The sequence below is a fragment of the Saccostrea cucullata genome, unplaced genomic scaffold (assembly GCF_032062105.1).
Source record: "Saccostrea cucullata isolate Sc308-1 unplaced genomic scaffold, CSIRO_AGI_Scuc_v1 ctg1748, whole genome shotgun sequence".
NCBI lineage: Eukaryota > Metazoa > Mollusca > Bivalvia > Ostreida > Ostreidae > Saccostrea > Saccostrea cuccullata.
In genome coordinates, this window is record NW_026938651.1 from 33,468 (window position 1) to 53,833 (window position 20,366).

General features: G+C 35.4%; 1 long non-coding RNA gene across 1 annotated transcript; it reads left to right on the plus strand.

The window, feature by feature from the left end:
* Positions 1–16,021: 16,021 nt before the first annotated feature.
* LOC134250815 (uncharacterized) lies at positions 16,022–20,132 on the plus strand. Its single transcript, XR_009988609.1, has 5 exons — positions 16,022–16,061; positions 17,196–17,264; positions 17,491–17,632; positions 17,999–18,112; positions 19,988–20,132. It is a non-coding gene; the product is annotated as an uncharacterized LOC134250815 (long non-coding RNA).
* Positions 20,133–20,366: the final 234 nt, after the last annotated feature.

Genomic DNA, 20,366 nt, shown 5'->3' on the forward strand with positions numbered 1-20,366 from the left:
CCAGATTATCGCATAGCACTCTTTCTCGATTGTAGAGTAATTTACCTGACATTTGGAAAGTTTCTTGCTAGCGTATGCGACAGGTTTCTTCACACCATCTTCGTACTGCATCAAAACTGCCCCAACACCACGATCTGACGCATCAGTCTGTAAAACAAAGCTTTCATTTAAATCAGGTAGTTTGAGAACTGGTGTTACCGTTAAAGCGTTCTTGAGAGTGATGAATGCATTTTCTTGTGGCTCTTTCCAAATCACTTTGTTCGGCTGGCCTTTCTTGGTAAGATCTGATAAAGGCGAAGCAATAGCTGAAAAATTCGGAATGAATTTGCGATAAAATCCTACCAGACCTAAAAATGATCGCACTTGCTTCTTCGTTGAAGGTTGGGTAAAGTTGTGAATGGCGGAAACTTTGTCAGGAAGAGGTCTAAGTTCTTCATTTCCTGCAATATGTCCGAGACACTCAAGACTCCGGTAACCAATAAAACACTTACTTGGTTTCACAGTCAAATTCGCAGCACGAAGTCTTTGCAAAAGATCCCGAATTACATTAACATGTTCCTGAAATGTTCGAGTGTACACAATCACATCGTCTATAAAGTTATCCACACACTGCATTCCGTCTAAGAGCTTACGCATCAGGCGACTGAAACTTGCGGAAGCGTTTATCAAGCCAAAGGGCATCACCCTGAATTGAAACAAACCAAGTGGCGTTTGGAAAGCGGTGATCTCCTTCGCTGCATCATCCAAAGGTAACTGCCAGTATCCCTTAGATAGATCAAATTTGGACACATATTTACAGCCAGATAATTGTACATAAATATCATCAGCACTTGGAATGGTTTCTGCATCGAAAACAGTTACTTTATTAATTGCACGAAAATCGATACAAAACCTGTTCGTACCGTCCTTCTTTTTCACGATGACTATCGGGGAACTGTATGGACTCGTTGAAGGCTCGATCACATCGGCTTCCACCATCTTCCTTACCTCGTCACAAACAACGTCTTTTGAAGTAAACGGCAAAGGATAAGGTTTGGTGCGAATAGGCTGGTCACTAGTCAACTTGATATGATGAACTCCGAGATTCGTCAAACCAGGTACATCTGATAAAACATCTGAAAAATTCTCTAGTAATGTCTTGACTTCTGCTTTTTCATTCTCAGTTAGTTCATCACTTACTTTCACATCTGCCGGTCCCTCATTTTTCGTTTCTCCTAGAGAATCACACAACAGCTCATCGTCGCTCTCTCCATCATCATCTAGATCGAGTACTGCGGCGCCTACAACACCTAGAACACCTGTCTCATCATTACTCTCGTTTGCTCTGTCAATGTACAACTTCAACATATTTGCATGAAATGTTTTGATTTTTCCATTCACGTTAATTCTGTAATCAACTTTTCCTAGTCTCTCTATAATTTCATATGGACCTTTCCATTGCATTTGTAATTTGTTACTGGCAGTTGGTAAAAGAATAAGAACTTTCTCACCTTTTGACATTTGTCTGTTCCGTGCTCCCTTGTTATAATACTTCCGGTATTTCTCTGACGACTTCTGTAGATTCTCTCTCGCTAATCTGCACGTAGCTTCTAGTCGTTCCTTCAAATCAACAACATACTGGTATGTAGTTCTAACCCCTGAATCTGCTACTTCTTTAGTCCACAACTCCCTCAAAATCTTCATAGGTCCTCTAACTTCGTGTCCGTAAACCAGTTCAAACGGTGAGAATCCTAGACTCTCCTGTGGTGCATCACGGTAAGCAAACAATGAGGCTGATAGATACTTATCCCGATCAGTAGGACGTTCCGCACATAACCGTCGGAGTATCTGCTTCAATGTACCGTTGAACCGCTCGACCAGTCCATTGCACATGGGGTGGTACGGTGTCGTTGTTAACTGTCGTATAGAAAGTAAACGACTAACCTCTGTCATCAGCTCGGATGTAAATTGTGACCCCATATCCGTGAGCATTTCCTTCGGTACTCCTACTCTACAAAATACATCTACCAGAGCCTCAGCGACTCGTTCAGTGTCAATTCCTTTTAAAGCAATTGCCTCTGGGTAACGGGTAGCAAAGTCAACAATAGTCAAAATGTAACGATTACCCTTACTGGTTGCTGGCTGGATAGGTCCTACCAAATCGACAGCTACACGTCTGAACGGTACCTCAATAATAGGCATATCTCCGAGTGGTACCTTTGTAGTCCTGCCTTTTGGAGTGGTACGTTGACAGATGTCGCATGATCTGCAGAATCGACGTACATCCGCTTGAACTCCCGGCCAATAAAATTCTGCAAGGACTTTGCTGGCTGTCCTGGAAGTACCTAGGTGACCTGTCATAATAGATTCATGAGCAAGCGAAAGAACTTTAGTCCTATATTTCTTTGGAACAACTAGCTGTGTAAAACGTTTACCATTCTGATGTTTATCTGACTGGAAGACACGATAAATGATACCTTTTTTACTAATGTAAGATACCCTGGAGTCGTCGTCTTGTCCTACCAAAGAGCGTATCTTGGCTAACGTCTCGTCTTTCTCCTGTGCTGCCTTGATGTCGTCAGGACATATCTCAGCGTCAATAATATCTGGAACATGAAGAGATTTAGTCTTCTTACCTTCCTTTTGAGCTTGTTGCCTTGTCACTACTGCATGCGCTTGATAAGGTGTCCAGTTTCTATCCGGATCCTTTGGATCTCTTGCGTTGGGGATGTTCCCTATGATCAAGGAATACAATGGATTTTCTAAACACCAAGCGTCTATTTCACCCACAAAGTAAGGAGTGTCTATTTTCACTCGCGCAACAGGTGCCTGAATCCTAGATCCATCCGCCAGAACACAAATTCGGTGATTTCCTGTAAGCTGAACATTATCTATCAAATCCCTACGAACTACAACACCGTTACAACCAGTGTCTCTAAGCACTGTCACAAAATGTTCATTCAACTTGCCCTTACAGGTAGGCATATCTTCAAGAGATGCACTAACATTACACGATGAAGTGTTTACAAGGTCCATTGAATTTGACGCCATCGAAAATGTTGATGTGTTTGTAAAGGAAGTAAAAGTTCCACACTTGCCTTGTAATTCTGAGTTCTTTGCCGTAGATTCCTTTTCTGTACGATCGATGACAACATTCACTGAGTTCCGATTCTTCTGAGTCTGGTGGCACTGAGATGCTATGTGGCCCAGTCTGTCACACTTGAAGCAACGAACTTCTTTCTTCATTGGAGTTTTCATGGGTTGAAAATTCAATCCTGGCTTCTGATCTCGCTGTTCCTGTTCTCTCGATGCCTGACTTTTTCCTGGAGAGTTCTCTTTCTTGCTAAAATGAACTAATGTCTGAATGTTAACATGCCTTGCCTCTCTAAACTGATCTGCTAAATCACACATTTCTCTGATGTTTTTCGGTATGCGTTCTTTCAAAAACAATGTCAATTCTTTGTTACACATGAACAGAAACTGATCTCTGAGTATCAAATCGTAGAGGCCATCAAAAGTCTTGTTAACTCGACCAAGTTCAATCCACCTATCGAGATAACTACCGAGACGAACAACAAACTGTGAAAAAGTTTCCCCTACCTCAGGTCTGCTCTTACGGAACTTTTGACGAAATCCATCCTCCGTCTTTTCAAACCTTTTTAGTAACGCCGTCTTCAAAGCATCATAGTCCAACGCTTTCTCCTGCGGCAACAGTGCATACACATCCAGTGCACGACCTCTGAGTAGTGCGCTCAAGTTAACAGCCCAACTGTCAAACTTCCATTTCTGTGCGTACCTTTCAAAACGTCTCAAATAAGAATCAATATCATCCTTAACTTCATCGAATACAGGCATTTTTGGAAACTTTGCATTACTAGGATTTTCTGATTTCGTTTCTGACTCCTTTACAGCTAACTTTTGCTCTAAGGTTTGAATAGTTTGTATGAATTTACTCTCAATCTCTTCCATACCTTTCTTTTCCTGTAGTTTGAGTTTCTCAATTTCAAGTGCTTCTTTACTGAGATGATACTCCCTGTCCTGCTTCTCTTTCTCCCTTTCCGCCGCTCGTAGCTCACGCTGATGTGCCTGTTGTTGCTGTATAAACTGCTGCAAGTCCGCACCAGACAAGTTCAGACTCTGTCCATATTCTGCAAGTTCTTTCAATGTCGACATTGTAATAGAACTTAACACTAACTGACTAAATATGAAAAATATTACTACAATCCAGTAGAACAACATTGATTTTCAAAACAAAAATGAAATGTGAAAAAATCTTTCTCAAAAATGTGTATACTAGTATCTCAACAGATAAATCAAGTATACAAACTCAATTCATACGAAACAAAGCAACGGTAACCTAGCTTTCTCCATTTGGGGCTCCATCAATAAACCAAGTACTCACACCCTGAGACTGTCAAAAATCTACAAACTCTTTGACTGCAAAATACAACAAAAATGATTAAAGAAAAAAAAAACATAAGTGTAATATACAAAAATACTCCTGACTGAACAGACTAATCCCACTTCTGACACCAATTTGTCACGACAGCCGTCGTGCTCTGTCCAGTCAGATATAACAAGATATTTTTTTCTATTTACAATTTTTTTTATCTATAAATAAAATCAATAAAAACAATATTTACAACATATTTTTACAGCTATTATTTACAATACACAGAAATTAAAGTCTCTATTAATCCTCAATATCGTTGACTCTAAACCACGTTTATCCAGACACGACCCGTTTCACGACGGACTCCCGCCAACTGGCTCCCAGTGGGTATCCCGGTCTGGTAAGTTCATTGCCAACACACACATGGATAGATTAACATTGGATAACATCAGGAACCTTTGAATTAAATAACATTTTTTTAAGTCACAAGCCACGTATACAAAAGGAAAACTCAAGTCACCATTGACTACAATTGCACTTATGGCACACCATACAATCAGTCCCGGTAATTTTAACCGAACACTTTTATAATAAGAAAAACGTTAAGAATACACAACATCTTAACAAAAGTGGTTTTAACTATTAAACCCACAACACCGACTTTATAAGCGGCAAAACAAAATAGCCTACGTGCGTATATAACTCAGTACATTGCACAAAAATAGAACAATAAACGCATGAGTAACTCTACCCAGCAAAACCTGTATACGTAAATAGTAACAAAAACATTAATTAACTCAAGTTCTTAAATAGTTCTACGTTTTAAATGTATTACTCAAAAACTTACATATGAAATAAAAAACAAACTTACCCCTTTGGAGAAATGGTTACCGTTGAAAGAAAAAATTTAGCCACTCATCTTGGACTGTATGTCAACCATTTAAAAGCTATGAAAACGTGGACCCTGGTTACCTGGTCAGCTATGCAGCGATTTAAATACCCCAAAATACAATAGGTCGTAACTGACCAATACCTGCAAAACTTAACTGAGGTTCAATAAGGTAACAAAAGTATAGAGGTCCAGTAAAGGGTATATAAAATAAAAACCATAAACATAATGTAAATGCAATTAAAATTAAATATTGATTGTGACATCAAGGTTAACGTTTTTTTATAAGTACGTATATCTCAAAGGTCAATGTCAAAAGGTCAAGGTTGTTGGTATCCAATGAAAGGTCTCGCCACAAACAATACATTTATGAAATATAAAAGTCCAAGTTCCTTCCATTCAAAAGTTATGGCCAAAGTAAAAGTTTGAAATTTCTGTGTAAAAGTGGGTCAAACTCCAAGGTCAAGGTCAAAAGGTCAAATTTGGTGGTAACCAAAGAAAGATCTTGTCACAAGGAATACACATGTGAAATATGAAAGTCATAGCTCTACTAAATCAAAAGTTATGGGCAAGGTTAAAGTTTTTGTGACGGACAGACTGACAGACGGACAGACTGACAGACTGACGGACAGACGGACAGAAGAATGAGATTTAATGTCCCCTCGCTTTCGCGAAAGCGGGGGACAATTATATCTTAAACTGTCACTTTAAATGAAGTATGAAGACACCAAGTTATGAATATGAGTCCGGCTTTTTTTAAAATCAGACAAAGATAATTTATCCAGATTGCCTACAGTCTCTTAAAAAATGGTACTTTGTATGTATTATTCCTCTTCCTTAAACTGATATCAATTTTAATATAGGTAATGGGGTTACTTTTCAAATGATTTCAACTTGAATTCCATGAAAATACCTTATTTTCTATAAAGTGTAATAAAAGCTGTAAAGAACGGGAAAAGGAAAGTTGAAATTGATTTTGGCATGATAATGGATCTAGCACCAAAAAGCTAGTCTAAGGACATTTACTAGATATTGACCTTAAATAAGTATTCTTAACAAGTATGTCACTAGCTAGTAACTTGGGATGTCAACGAATATTCGAATATTCATTCGGTGAGTTGATATTTGAATACAAATTTATGACTCGAATATTCGGTTTTTAAGTAAACAAGCATTAAATAGAGTGGCAAATTTGGCATGCTTTATTTGAAATTGAATCAAGTGTGCACCGTTGAATAGGAATAAAATTTGATTTTAAACAAATTAAGACACACCTGTTGGATTACTTTAAATGTGTGGAGAGTGTAACTATTGGAATAAATTATTCTTTTATCATTAATAAGTGGTATAACGGTGCCAAAATCTTACAATAAGATTTTATTGTTGCAAAGGACAAAGTTTTACAATAAACACATGGATCCCTTTGCTATGTATTCATATATTGTTATCATTAAAAATATATCAGGAAATTATTAAACTAAAATTAATTGATTTTAATTTTTCTTCAGTAGATAATTGTCTAGTGTAGGTTAAGGGTTAACCCTTTAGCTCAATTGGTAGAGCACTGGACTGGCAAGCCAGAGGTCCCGGGTTCGATCCTCAGCAGAGGTACAAACTTGTCTCTGTTACATTTGGCGCCCACGTTGGGACCCGGGTGTTCTCTGGCGGGTGAGAGTGATTGCCCCCAGAACTTCGCCCCACAGGCGTCGGCACTCCGAAAGAGATGAGGACATCTCATTCTCTGGAGGGGGACAATGTAGTAGTGTAAGATACATGGCATCCTACTAGCTTGGGCTAGTGGGTTAACCCTTTAGCTCAATTGGTAGAGCACTGGACTGGCAAGCCAGAGGTCCCGGGTTCGATCCTCAGCAGAGGCACAAACTTGTCTCTGTTACATAAATTTGTAGGAGTAATTAATGTAGACTTTGGTAAGACGATCAATTAATCTTGATTATACAAAAAAAAATCTTTATAATTTTCAAAAAAAAATTTCTTGCCCCCGTGAGCGAAGTTTGGGGGTACAGAGTTTTTGTCGTGTCCGTCTTCTGTCTGTCTGTCTATCTATCTGTCTGTTTGTACAAAAAATTTCAACATTGCTCACAGCTGTTGATTTTGTGGAGCTATGTCTTTCATATTTCACATGTGTAATTCTTGTGACAAGATCTTTCTTTGGATTTTATCAAATTTGACCTTTTGACCTTGTAGTTTTACCGAGTAATACACAATAATTCTAAGCTTTTACTTTGGCCATATCTTTTGAATAGTGGATACCAGGACATTTACACTTCATTTTTGTATTCTGGAAAGATCTTTCATTGGATACCAACAACCTTGACCTTTTTGACCTTGACCTTGGAGATTTCTGTACTTATGAAAAAAACTTTAACCTTGGCAATAACTTTTGAGCGCTAAGGGATAGGTCTTTAATACTTTACATATGTAATACTCGGGAGAAGACCCTACAAAGGATACCTAGACTTTGTCCTTGGAGTTGGACCCACTTTAAAAATGCAAACCTTGGTCATAAACTTAAAAAAGTTTGGGTTAGTGCTTTCATACTTTAGATATATAATCCTTGTGACATTTAACCCTTTGACCCTAAAGATTGAGCTACTTTTTAGTCTTGGCAATAAATTTTGAAGGGTTAAAGCAAGGACTTCCATACTTCACATATGTAATTTTTGTGGCAAGACCTTTCATTGTATATCAATTGCCTTGATCTTTTGACCTTGACCTTGGAGATTTTCGTACTTAGAAAAAATAATAACCATGACCTACTTTTATATTTCAGAATAGTATTTTCAGTGAGTTTGCATTTATTTCTTTGTTGTATCCAATTTCTTAAGGAATGACTCTAATTCTTGGACAAATTATTCGATATAACATAGTTCTAGTCAGTTTACGCAAACCAGGTTATACTTGAATAATTTGGCCAAGAATTAGATTCATTCCTTTTAATTTAATTTAATTTTAAAACAATTAAACGACTGTAGATGTAAAATTGTGTTGAGTTTGAATTTGCCGCTCATTAATACAACCCCCAGTACCGGAAGTGATGAGAAGCGAGGGGAGGTAATAACTGATACATAGACCTAGCAGCCATGATGTTGTTTATATGAGGTAAGAACGAGCATAGGCGCTTGGGGTATGGAACCCCCCCCCCTTTTCCATTTTTTTTTCTTTTTAAATCTGGGTTGAGTCACCTTTTTCCTATTTTTCTATTCTAATATGCACTATATGTTAGCAATAATGTAACTCTTTTATCTCTACAAGCTGTTTTTAAATATGTCGTTTTCGACTGATACATATAAAGAGAGAAGGCTTGCAACTCTTTTCTCGTCATCCGCCTCACCTCGCTTAAACTTCGCTCGATTAATTATCTAAATCTAAAACATGGGATATGCATACATTAATAAATTTGTTATATATTCCTCTTCCCTTTCATATTTCCATTTAATTTTTATATGCCCCCGATTTGTAAATATTTCGGTGAAATCACCCGCATCTAGGGTAAATTTTGATGATGTGCACCAACCGGGACGGAAGTACCCGGTATTTTCGGGCGTCACCATAAAGTGTAATGTTATTCGGAACATTAAATTCGAGAGGGAATAAATCCCGAATTTTCTCTTCATGTTACATGTAACGGTAAGTTCGGTATATCACAAGAAAGCTGTAACTAGTAGATTCTGATGGATACAGATTCACTTTTAACCTACGATATAATCAACCAAATATCACAATATTGTTAATAGAATTCCTGAAATTTTTTAATGCAGAACATTTGTAAAGTTAGAGTTATCGTTCTTTGGTACTTCCGTCCCGGAATATCATTGTTTATCATTGAGTATCATTGTACCCATTTTGTATTAATTATTCAATATACACTTTGTGTACATCATTGAATTGATACTTTATGTACATCATTGTAGAGATACCTTGTGTACATCATTGTATTCATTGTATTGATGATTGATTTGACTATTGATTGTATTGATGATTGATTTTGACTATTGATGATTGATTTGACTATTAATCAATAAAGCCATGACAAAAACTGCCAATCATTCTTAATCTATTTTGTCGACATAATGGATGTATTCGTTATTTTTTTTGTAAATTCATGTTTCTGGAATTTTTTAGATTGACTGAATTGACCAATCAGAAATTAGAGTCTATCTTTGGTTGTACTAAGACGTAACAAAAAAAACTCCCTTGTCTTTGTTTAGAACAATCTTATCAGATAATGACTCGGGCTTTTCTGTCAGAAAAAACTGGAAAATTGAATTATTACAAATATGTACTAGTTATCTTTATAGTGTAACCTACACAACAAAAAACATAGTTATTTAATGATACAACTTGATACAACGAAATTGTAATCGTACGGTCTATCTATAGAAGTTTTTAGAGTTTTCCCAGAATGCACGACCGTAAAGCCGAGGATACGTATTCAAGGATTTTGGACTAACGTAGTTGCTAGCGCTCGAGAGCGCTAGCACATGAAGTGCACAGTATCAATAAACTTTTCTGTATACCCATACCTTGTCTTTAGTTCTTCTGCACATATTGTATCTTAACATTTCTTATTTTGTATTTAACCTCTATGATATTGTTTTAAATGCAGCATGTGCTTGAGGGTAACATTGAAAATTTTCCCCAAAGAAAAGCCATGGTTAACTGAGATGCAGCTGAGGCTGACCATGGCATTTGAGGGGAGAATATATTCAATTTTACTCTCAATTACGAACTGTATTTTATTACTGAATGTTTGATACGAAGAAATGTAACACTGAACCGTGAATGCAAAAATTCTGAGCATGTAAATATTTTTGGAATATCATCCGTCAAGCAATGTTTTCTGATTCTACGCTGGATGGCATTATTTCATTGTTCAGAGGGAAATAGTTTTTTTTTTACAACTCATTTTCCACTTTCATACTTGAAAGTATAATATCATGGACTGAAACAGAATTATACTGAAAGGAAAAAGAAACGCAGGCTAAAATTTTGACGTAAAAAATTATTTGTCTTTAATTTTTTTTTTCAGTATTCCTATCTAACGTTTACAATCATCTTTCAAAAAGATACAACCGAAATTCCATTTGATTTTGTTCCATAATTCATGAGTTATTGAAGTTCATATCACGATACCCCCCAAAAGTTAAAATCTAAAACTATCATTATCTTCAATGTCTCTCCCGCGAATCAATCAGAGCCTTATATTTACTTGGCATGGAATTCATCGGAGTGTTTATCTGCCAAACCTTGGCTAAATTGGACATCGGTTACCACTCCAAAAATGTCAAACGACACGCACATGTGCCAGTAAGAGGAACACAACAATAAGTTGACCGGCTCAAAAAAACGATTTGCAGAATTGTTTTTTTTCATTTTTCGTGTGAATGTAATGATTATAATTGGCTACTGTATAAAAAGCGGTTTTGGGGGGTAGTAAGGTGGCGATTTATGAGATGGCAGGACGAATAAACAGCCCGTAGCATGACTCTGTTTCGCGTTAACGTCATCGTCAAGGTTGATTGAAAACTATTCCAGGCCTTCTCAGACAAGGGTAACAAGTTTTAAGGGGGGAAATTTACAAGAAACTGCTTAGTTACCCTTGTTGGCATTTTTATTAAATAGGCAAATCGAAAACCAGACCACATGGAACTTCTGTAAATTGTACCAATTAAGATTGCAAGAAATTCACATCGTCTCTAAATATTGAAAACTGATGTGTATACCTAAGGTGCATCAAATGGTGCGATGAGATTTGTTGACAAACTCGTCATCATCAAATTGCACGTATTTTGGACTTTTTAGCGTTTTCTCTACGTGACGCCATACAGTTTACGATTCAGTAATTCTGAACGGTGATTTTGGTGCATAGTAACTAAATTTCTCATCTGACCAATTTTCGTAATTTTCGGTCTTGCGGTCAAAAAGTTTTCCAAAATTATGCTACCCTGCATTTCTTTTTCCTTTCAGTATATTTGAGTGTGTCAATGCTAATGAAGACATCATGATTGTTCTACAAGGAAATCCTTTAAGGGGGGAACTATGTCGTTCTACGTCAAGGCAGCGTTATGTGACGTCACAATAGCGAGGTTTGGTTTTACCAAACTTCCGCCAGAGTTCGTTTGTACGTTTGCGGAGACGCAGAGGACTATGGGTAGTATGTGGTTTTACCTGTTGACTTTTGCAACTGTGGTATAGGTGTAACGACGAAAAGTGACCCCCGTAGAATATTGACCCGCGGTCATTTTTCTACGTAGAAGTTTGACCCCCTGGTCAATATTCTACATAGAAAAATGACCCACTTTTCTGTAGAAATTATGGCCTTGGGGTCGTTTTTCTCCGTGTGCATTGTAGAAAAATGACCCCGTAGAATAATGACCCCTTGTCATTTTTTCATGCAAAAATGTTCAATTTGCTAGGAACGTTCTCGTTAGGCGAATGTATACGGGTTATATTAAGCAGCCTTATGCTTTGTAGTGATAATTTCTGAAAGCTTTTAAGCTTGAATAATGAAATCAAAGCTATACAATACCTTACATTAGTAATACAAACCGTTTTATCCCCATTAAAGAAAAACAATATCTACATGTATTAAATTTGTTCTTAGGCTATTAGGGCAAAGATATGCGCGCATTCATAAAATCATTTAATACATTTGATACAGTAAGTTTCCACAGTTGTCATTCTAATCTTAAAAGGGTCATTTTCTAGCTGGTGTCGGAAAAAAAAGTTTTAAAAGTTTCCATATTTGATTAATCATGAATCTCTTTGATTTTACCCTAAACTTTGAGCTTTTGACCTTGGAATTTGACATACCTTTACACTAAAATTTCAAACTTTTACTTTGGCATTAACTTTTGGACGGTATCTGCTAGGATTTTAGATATCGAAGTAATGACATGATAGACTAAGAGTTCATTTGTATTTGCAAAGTCTATAAAATCTCTAGAAGACAGGGGACGTTACACCAACCATTTGTCAGGTGTCTGTGGTCTAAGAAGTGTTGAATATTTTTTGTTGAATTTATAGATATCTTTGAAGGTTGAACTATTATTCACTCTGTTAATAAAAAAATTATAAACTGTAAAAGGTTTAACTTGATACCTCACATAGTTTTGGAGCTATTGTAAAAATAAGTTTTTGGACATGTTGACCTTTGACAAAACCTTAAATTACGTTGCTTTTCTTAGTTCTATGCTATGTTTTGGCATTTGAAAAATTTTTCAAAGTTTATGGTTATCAGAAACATATCATGCCATTTTCGGAACAAAACCTTTGAATGATAAAAAGACACCCCAAAATATACTAGTTATCATATTTATACTCCTCAATGAAGAAGGAAATAGAGATCACGAACAGTATTCAATATCAAAGTCCATAAAACAATACAGAATTGTAGCAAAGCAAACACGGACCTCCGAAACATCAGATGTGGGATCAGGTGCCAGCCATGGAGGAGTGAGCCCCCTTGCTGACCGGTCACACGCCGTGTGCTCCTGTCATGATCGGGAAATAACGGAAAAATCCGTCGTCAATTCAGTGTATAAATAATGGACTAACAATTTGTATGAAAAACGTAAGTCAGCATTTGACTCAATGATGAATTGTATTTGCTGACAAGGTCATTGTATCAACCATAGAGCTTAAAAAATGATGACGTTAAACGAGACTGCTGATATTCTTGTTTCATCAACTTGCTTGTCAGTAATTCACCTCGTTTTAGAAATTGTTCATACGTAGAGCATGCTCTTGCGTATCGAATCAACTGAGATATATAAACTCCGTATGCAGGTGATGAAGGTATATTGCTGCATAAGTAAGGGAGGTTGACGATAGAAAAGTTTAAGTCATCAAGTTTATCATATATCTAGGTTGTTAGATTACCATTAACGTCTTTTTCAAGTAAAATGTCCAAGTATGAAACAGATGTGTCAGACTCTGTGGTATCTTTTTATCTCAAGCTCACCAGGATATATCGTATCAAAGTAGGAATGGAAATTACCATTGTTAATTGACGATACGTCGCTCGTCGATATATCTAAATGTCGATTTGAAGGCCACAGCAAGTGTTTTCTTCTTTTCACGCATAAGATTTTGCACAATTTCTGGTTCATATGAATACAAAAATAGGTCTGCTGATAACGGAGCGCAATTGGTACCCATGGGAATTCCAATAGATTGTTGGAAGACCTGGTCTCCAAAAACAACATACAAATTGTCAATCAGAAACTCAAACATCTTGTTGACGTCAACTTCAGAGAACTTGTGTGTGCAATCAGAAAGAGTTTTAACAAAATAATTTTGCAAATGACCAATGACCAGGTAAGTAAATTTACGAGTTCCTTTTTTATTGAAAAGGCACTTGTCATTGATATAATAAAAGCCTGGACTTTAATTTATCGTAGAAAATGGTTGTGTATAAACTTGAAAAGTCGTAAGTTTTTAAGCTGTTGATTTTGAAAAATCTTGTGATTTCAAGTTGTCCAAAAGATCTTTGGAATTTTTGAGCATCCACATCTGATTTACACCACTTCTTGAATATATTGTTGCACAGTACTCTTGAAGTTTTTCATTGGGATTCTGCAAGCCAAAAATAAATCCAAACCAGATTGATTGTGATGCTATTATTAAGATATGCAATCAAATATATGTTGGAGAGGATTAAAGTACATAAAAAAATTTTCCTACTTACGTATGAAAACACATCAGGAGACACAGATATAAGGTTTTATAGTGTAAAAAAGTAGGGGGTCAAATTTCTATGGGGGTCATTTTTTCAACGTGTGCTGAGTCGTAGAATTACTGGTCTGGAATGTTTTTCTACAGTCGAAAAATGACCCTACTTGTCGTAGAATATTGACCTGGGGTCATTTTTCTACGTAGAAAAATAACCCCCTGGTCAATATTCTACGGGGGTCACTTTTCGTCGTTACATAGGCATAACATTGTTGATAATAATTAACGTACACAATTTACAAAAAAGAAATTTTTTTCATCATTAATAACAGTTTTTTTTTTATTTATGGAGTTTGTTAATATTAGAATTCTCTTCCTTTGTTGATAATTCATAGTAATTTCTGTTGTGAAAAAATACCTCAATAATATGCTGATATAATAGTGCAAAAATATAAGATAAAATTCAGCAAAGAAAGCGGCTTAAATCAGGGAAATATGTTTAATTTTATAATTACCATTATTCGATTTTCTGGGGAAATCTAAGAAAAAAATTTAGAAATGTACTTGTACAGGTGTATATTTGCTTATTGATTTATAGTACATGTAGATTTTAATTGTATAAAGTCATTCCTAGGTTCTAATAGGTGTTGGTTGTTGACGGGGAAATGAGGGGGGGGGGACAGAATGAATGGAATGAAGAAGAAAATTTATCTGTTTAAATTGTTTCTAATCAAAACAAAATAACCGTTTTTCGCAAAATAGTTTTATATTCGGATGTTTGTTAGTGCTTGTGTACCCTTTTTAAGTGCAGAAAGGTCAATATTTATTACACAAGGGTACAAAAATAAAAGAAAACGTCATATTTCTCGCTTATTTTATCATAAAGGTATACTTTTTTCTTCGTTAAAATAAAGAGATAAATCATTTCTTTCAAAAAATATGAATTACAACATTTTCACACAAAGACTTTTCAAGATTTTACCTGTAACGCATGTCAGAATTGTAAAAAATACGACAAGAAAAATGGGGTGATACTTACATTGTGCTCCATTATAATTTTTCATGCGAGGTGGGTTTCAATGAATTTGCCTCCATTTTAAAGATACAAGTCATATAAATTGAATAATTGTTAATTTTGAATATGATTTGACATTTTTGGTTCTTTTTAGCGCATATTTGGAGTAGAACAATAATGTCTGAAGATTATCTATTTTTAGCATTTCACACCGTTTTTGCACATGCTCCTGTGTAAAAAATAAGCATATAAGGTATTGTTTTTAATACCTAAAAATTAAGAGCAAGTGGTCAGGAAAGAATTGTCAAAGTTTTGAAAATTTCACACAGACTTTTCGGACATAGGTCCCCCCTTAAACAAAGCAGTTTAAAATACTGAATGTAACTTGTTTGTTCAACAGTATGCAAATATTTTCCTAAATCCCATATGTTAGTTTTAGCATAGGTGGTGTATATGGCATGTCAAACGTTGATATATTCGATAATCTGGTGATGTATATTCAAAATCTTGTGATGAATGTTCGAAATCTTGTGATGTTTATTCAAAATCTTGTGATGTATGTTCAATATCTTGTGATGTATATTCGAAATCTTGTGATGTATATTCAAAATCTTGTAATGTATGTTCAATATCTTGTGATGTATATTCTATAATCTTGTGTTGTATGTTCTATAATCTTGTGCTGTATGTTCAAAATCTTGTGATGTATATTCTATAATCTTGTGATGTATGTTCGAAATCTTGTAAAGTATATTCGAAATTTTGTGATGTATATTCTATAATCTTGTGACGTATGTTCGAAATCTTGTGATGTATATTCGAAATCTTGTTATGTATATTCTATAATCTTGTGATGTATGTTCGAAATCTTGTGATGTATATTCGAAATCTTGTGACTATATTCGAAATCTTGTGATGTGTGTTCTACAATTTAGTGATGCGTGCAATAATGTTGCATGACGCAACAGAAAGGTAAGGACAATTTACATTAGTTAGAAATAACGAAAGTAGCCGGAGCGGTGGTCGACATCGTAATGCACACATCTTCGCAGTATGAAATTGGCGAATTCAACCTAAAGTCAAAATTATAGGTAATAGAAAAATTGTTTTGGTATCAATAGAAAAATTGTTTTGGTATCACGATCGAAGCACTAATTAAGCATTCTAAGTCAGTCATTACGTGAAAAGTGGGAATCAAGAACATTAATTTGATTTGTTTGAAGGTAGTTTAACACACGACATCAAAAACAATTTAATGGCTAATTGCTGGACTAAAGAATGTTTTATCCTATTTTTACATCCTCATATTGTAGTGATGTTGATTAATCGGTATGATTTATTCTATATAGGTGCTAGTTAGAATAATCTAACTGTGTCTCGCGACAAACTCTCACCACGCAGGGTTCGAAATTGGCCCATTGACCGTAGCACTAGTACAGGGACGACTTTGCAATAAATAAATAAATAAATAACACGACAAATTTTTAGGAGAAGGTGGCTGTCAGGAAAAGATAAATTGCTATGCATCATTGATTATTGTCATTCACAAATTTGTCCAATTATTTTTATAGTAAATGTATTGAAAATTTCCCAATATTTTAAAGCTGTTTTTACAGCCTGAAATAATAAATTCAAAAAATCATAATATATGTAATGATATATCATATTCTTGACAAGAAATAAACAATGATAAAAATTATTGTCGCATGTCTGCGGTGATTTTCTTTGATCTTTCTGTGGTGATATATCCCATATCTCATGTGTGATAATACTTTCCAAACATGTTTCAAAGTTTTTACACTCTATATCGTACAGTTTTGAAGAACAGTTTTATGAGCTCATGAGTATATGAAATGGTTAATTTATCAAAACCTGCCACTAAAAATTCAAAAGTCCTAAGTTAAACCAAATTGTCCAGGGTATTCTTAGTAATGTATGTCAAAGGTCAAGGTCAAGTGAATTGTAAGGCTGGTATTTTTTCTTTTGTTTTATGGCAATCAATGCACATGGTAAATAGCATAAAGTTACCCCTTAAAGGTCTTATGCAAGGAGCCAATTGAACTCAGTCTAATGTAGTTCTATGTATAAGAGACAATAATATTTCCTTTCTTTTTTCATTTTCAGCAACTTTATGTAGGTCTACAGTTTTAATTTTGGACTCATGCACTAGGAATATCCCATCAGCAGAATTGTGCCACTGAATCAAAGGGAACTCTTTATTTTAGGTACGCATGATCGATGTAACTTCTTCGATGGTGTGTTGGCTGTTTGCCCATGTGTATTTCGGGGTATAGGTATGTTTACTCTCAATTTTCTTTCTTAAAAGCCGCATAAGGGGTATTTTTTTTCTGATCTCAAATTTTTTCTAAGCATTAATCTTTTTTCTCATTCATGAGTAATCTGCTGAGAGTCTAGTTAATTAATTTATTTAATTAAAGCCATATAGTGAAATTATTTCCTTGTGTGAGACCTAAAGAAAAATCAGGTTACTCGTTTTTATGACAATTTCTTTGATTTCAGGAGTAGCCTCCCCTTTTAAATATCCAAAATGGTGATTTTACAGTGCGGCATGCAGTCTGGTCATCAACGGAGAGTTTTGACACCCGTAATACCCATATTTCTGCCACTCACCTCTGTAACCTTTGTTGAGTTCATCAGACAGGTAAGAAAAACAATATTGTTAATTGAAATAATTTATCAAGATAAATAAAATAATTAATGAAAAAACTCCCTCATATAAGAAAATGTCACATTTTACACATTGCAATTATACATCATTTACATTTCCACATTTTCCCCATTTACACATGCAGTTGAATAGATTTAGTGCTTAATAATACATAGCAACAATTATTACATGTAAGACAATTCACAAAATACATGAATGCATTTAACTGTGAAATACAGATTTCGTACATTTAATTAAAATGCACAGCATCAACACCCGCCCCCCTTCAAAATCTTGCAACTTTCTTTTTAATTCAAAGTCACTAGGCAACACTAAAGATTTCAACTTATTGCTTTTCAGTCCAAGACAGGAAGTTGAGGAATAAGTTGACAGGACATCCTGAACTGTCCTCGGTACCAGCTTATGAGGGAACCAGCTGCAGTGGATAGAGCACGTTACATCATAGGATAATAGGTAAGTCTTATGAGTAGTGTTTGTAGCAATTCTCGTACTTGGTCCTGCATCGAAGCTTCAGGACTATTGATATTTATATCTGCATGGATTCTCTTATGGCTTTGGTTCTTCCCAGAAACATGTTACTGGTGGTGGTCCCTATATTCTTCTGGCTTTTGTGGTGAGGAATGTTTCATTTCTAGCTCTTTTCTGATCACATTTTGTCTGGTGTCCGTCTATCTAGCTGTCTGTCTGTCTGTCTGTCCATCTGTATGTCTGTAAACTTTTCATATTTTCGACTTCTTCTCAAGAACCCCTGGACAAATTTCAACCAAACTTGCCACAAAGCATCCTTGGGTGAAGGGGATTCAAGTTTGTTCAAATGAAGGGCCACGCCCTTATTCAAGGGGAGATAATTGGGAATTAATGAAAGTTTGATGGTATGTTTTAAAAATCTTGTTCTCAAGAGCCACTGTGCCAGGAAAGATGAAACTTATGGAGAAACATCCTCAGGTAGTGTAGATTCAAATTTGTTCAAATCATGACCCCTGGGGGTAGGGCGGGGCCACAATGGCTGACCAAAGTTTAACATAGAAATATATAGGAAAATTCTTTAAAAATCTTCTCAAGAATGACAAAGCCATAATTGATCCTATTTATATGGAAGCATCCTCGGGTAGTGTAGATTTAAGTTTGTTCAAATCATGACCCCCTGGGTAGGGTGGGGCCACAATATCTTTAAAACGCTACTCCTTCTACAGTTTTGGTCTGATTTCAATATAACTTGGCACACAAGTAGACTTCACTAAGATACATAGAATAGTGCATCGGTTTTGATTTCAATGAACGGTGTTGCCATGGTTACTAGAAATAGAATTATCTGTGAAATTCCTTTATGACGCTACTCCTTCTACAGTTTTAGTTTGATTTCAAAATAAGTTGGCACTCAAGTAGACTACAGAAAGATACATAAAATAGTGCAGTGGTTTTTGATAAGTACAAACCAGTAGAGCTACAGTCTCGACAGAGACTTCTGGTTACTTTTTCCTAGCCACAGTGCTCAGGTGAGCGATGTGGCCCATGGGCCTCTTGTTTTTTTTTTTTTTTAAATTATCAATCATTAAAAATAAATAAATCAGTCGTAAAAAAAATTTGCTTCATATATGAAGTGCTTTATACCGACCCTTTGATGAAAGTGACCGGTGTTTTTTGCACCAAGAGTTAGCAAAGCTTGGAAGGTTTATTGGTAAAATATAAGAAGGGAGTTATGATTTTGGTGTTACTATTGTTGTTATTTAAGTTTGATTTGATTTTCATATTACGAGTATTATGAAACTGTTATTTTGTTACTGACCGATGGTTAATTTTCATTGTGAACAAATGTACAGAGATGAGGAGCATAATATAGTTGGCTATGTATATTGCCCAATTTTTGAACATACTATGTAATAAATATTAATAACAACCTTTGAATAATTGGAAAGACAATATTTAATATAAATATGATAGCATTTTTGTAAATGAGCATACATTTTTGAAAGGAAAAAAAAATTATTCAATTGCATTTAAAAAAATATTTTGTTTCATATTCTTGCGAATTATCAGATCATTCTTCTATTATTTAAATACTCTATCATTATGAAACCTTGTTAATAATTTGCACAAATTTTTCCATGGCACTTTCACACTAAGAATGCCACGTGCAAAATTATATACAGGAACAATTCTGAACAAATATATGCAAGTGAGTTGTAAATTTGATATGTAATGCATACATTACAAAAACCCATTACAGTGTTCACTAAAATGAAATGTATTGACTCTTAATATTAATTACTTAGTATATGTGATATGGATATTATTTTTGAGAATGACACAAGAAATGAAATGTTTCAGCATTGAATTGGATTCTTGAACCAGAGCCATGTGAACCTGGTCCACCTGTACCTCTCATTGAAGACCTGTTAACATCACCAGAGTATGTTCATTCTGATACCCCTATGGTATGGTTACAACATGCATTATATCTGTCAGATGAAGCCATTAAAAGAGCTGCATTGGCAACAATTGGGCAACGAAACAACCCAATATGGTCGTCATTGGACGATTGTAAGGAAATACAGAATAACAGCTTCCAGCTTCAGTTCTCAGTTCTAAGCAAAGGCGGTAAGACGTGTGATTAAATTTTTGCGAAATAGACTTTTTGAATTACAGTCAAACTTTGTTATCTCAAATCCATTATCTCAAATTCCATGGATATGTCAAAGTAATTTTG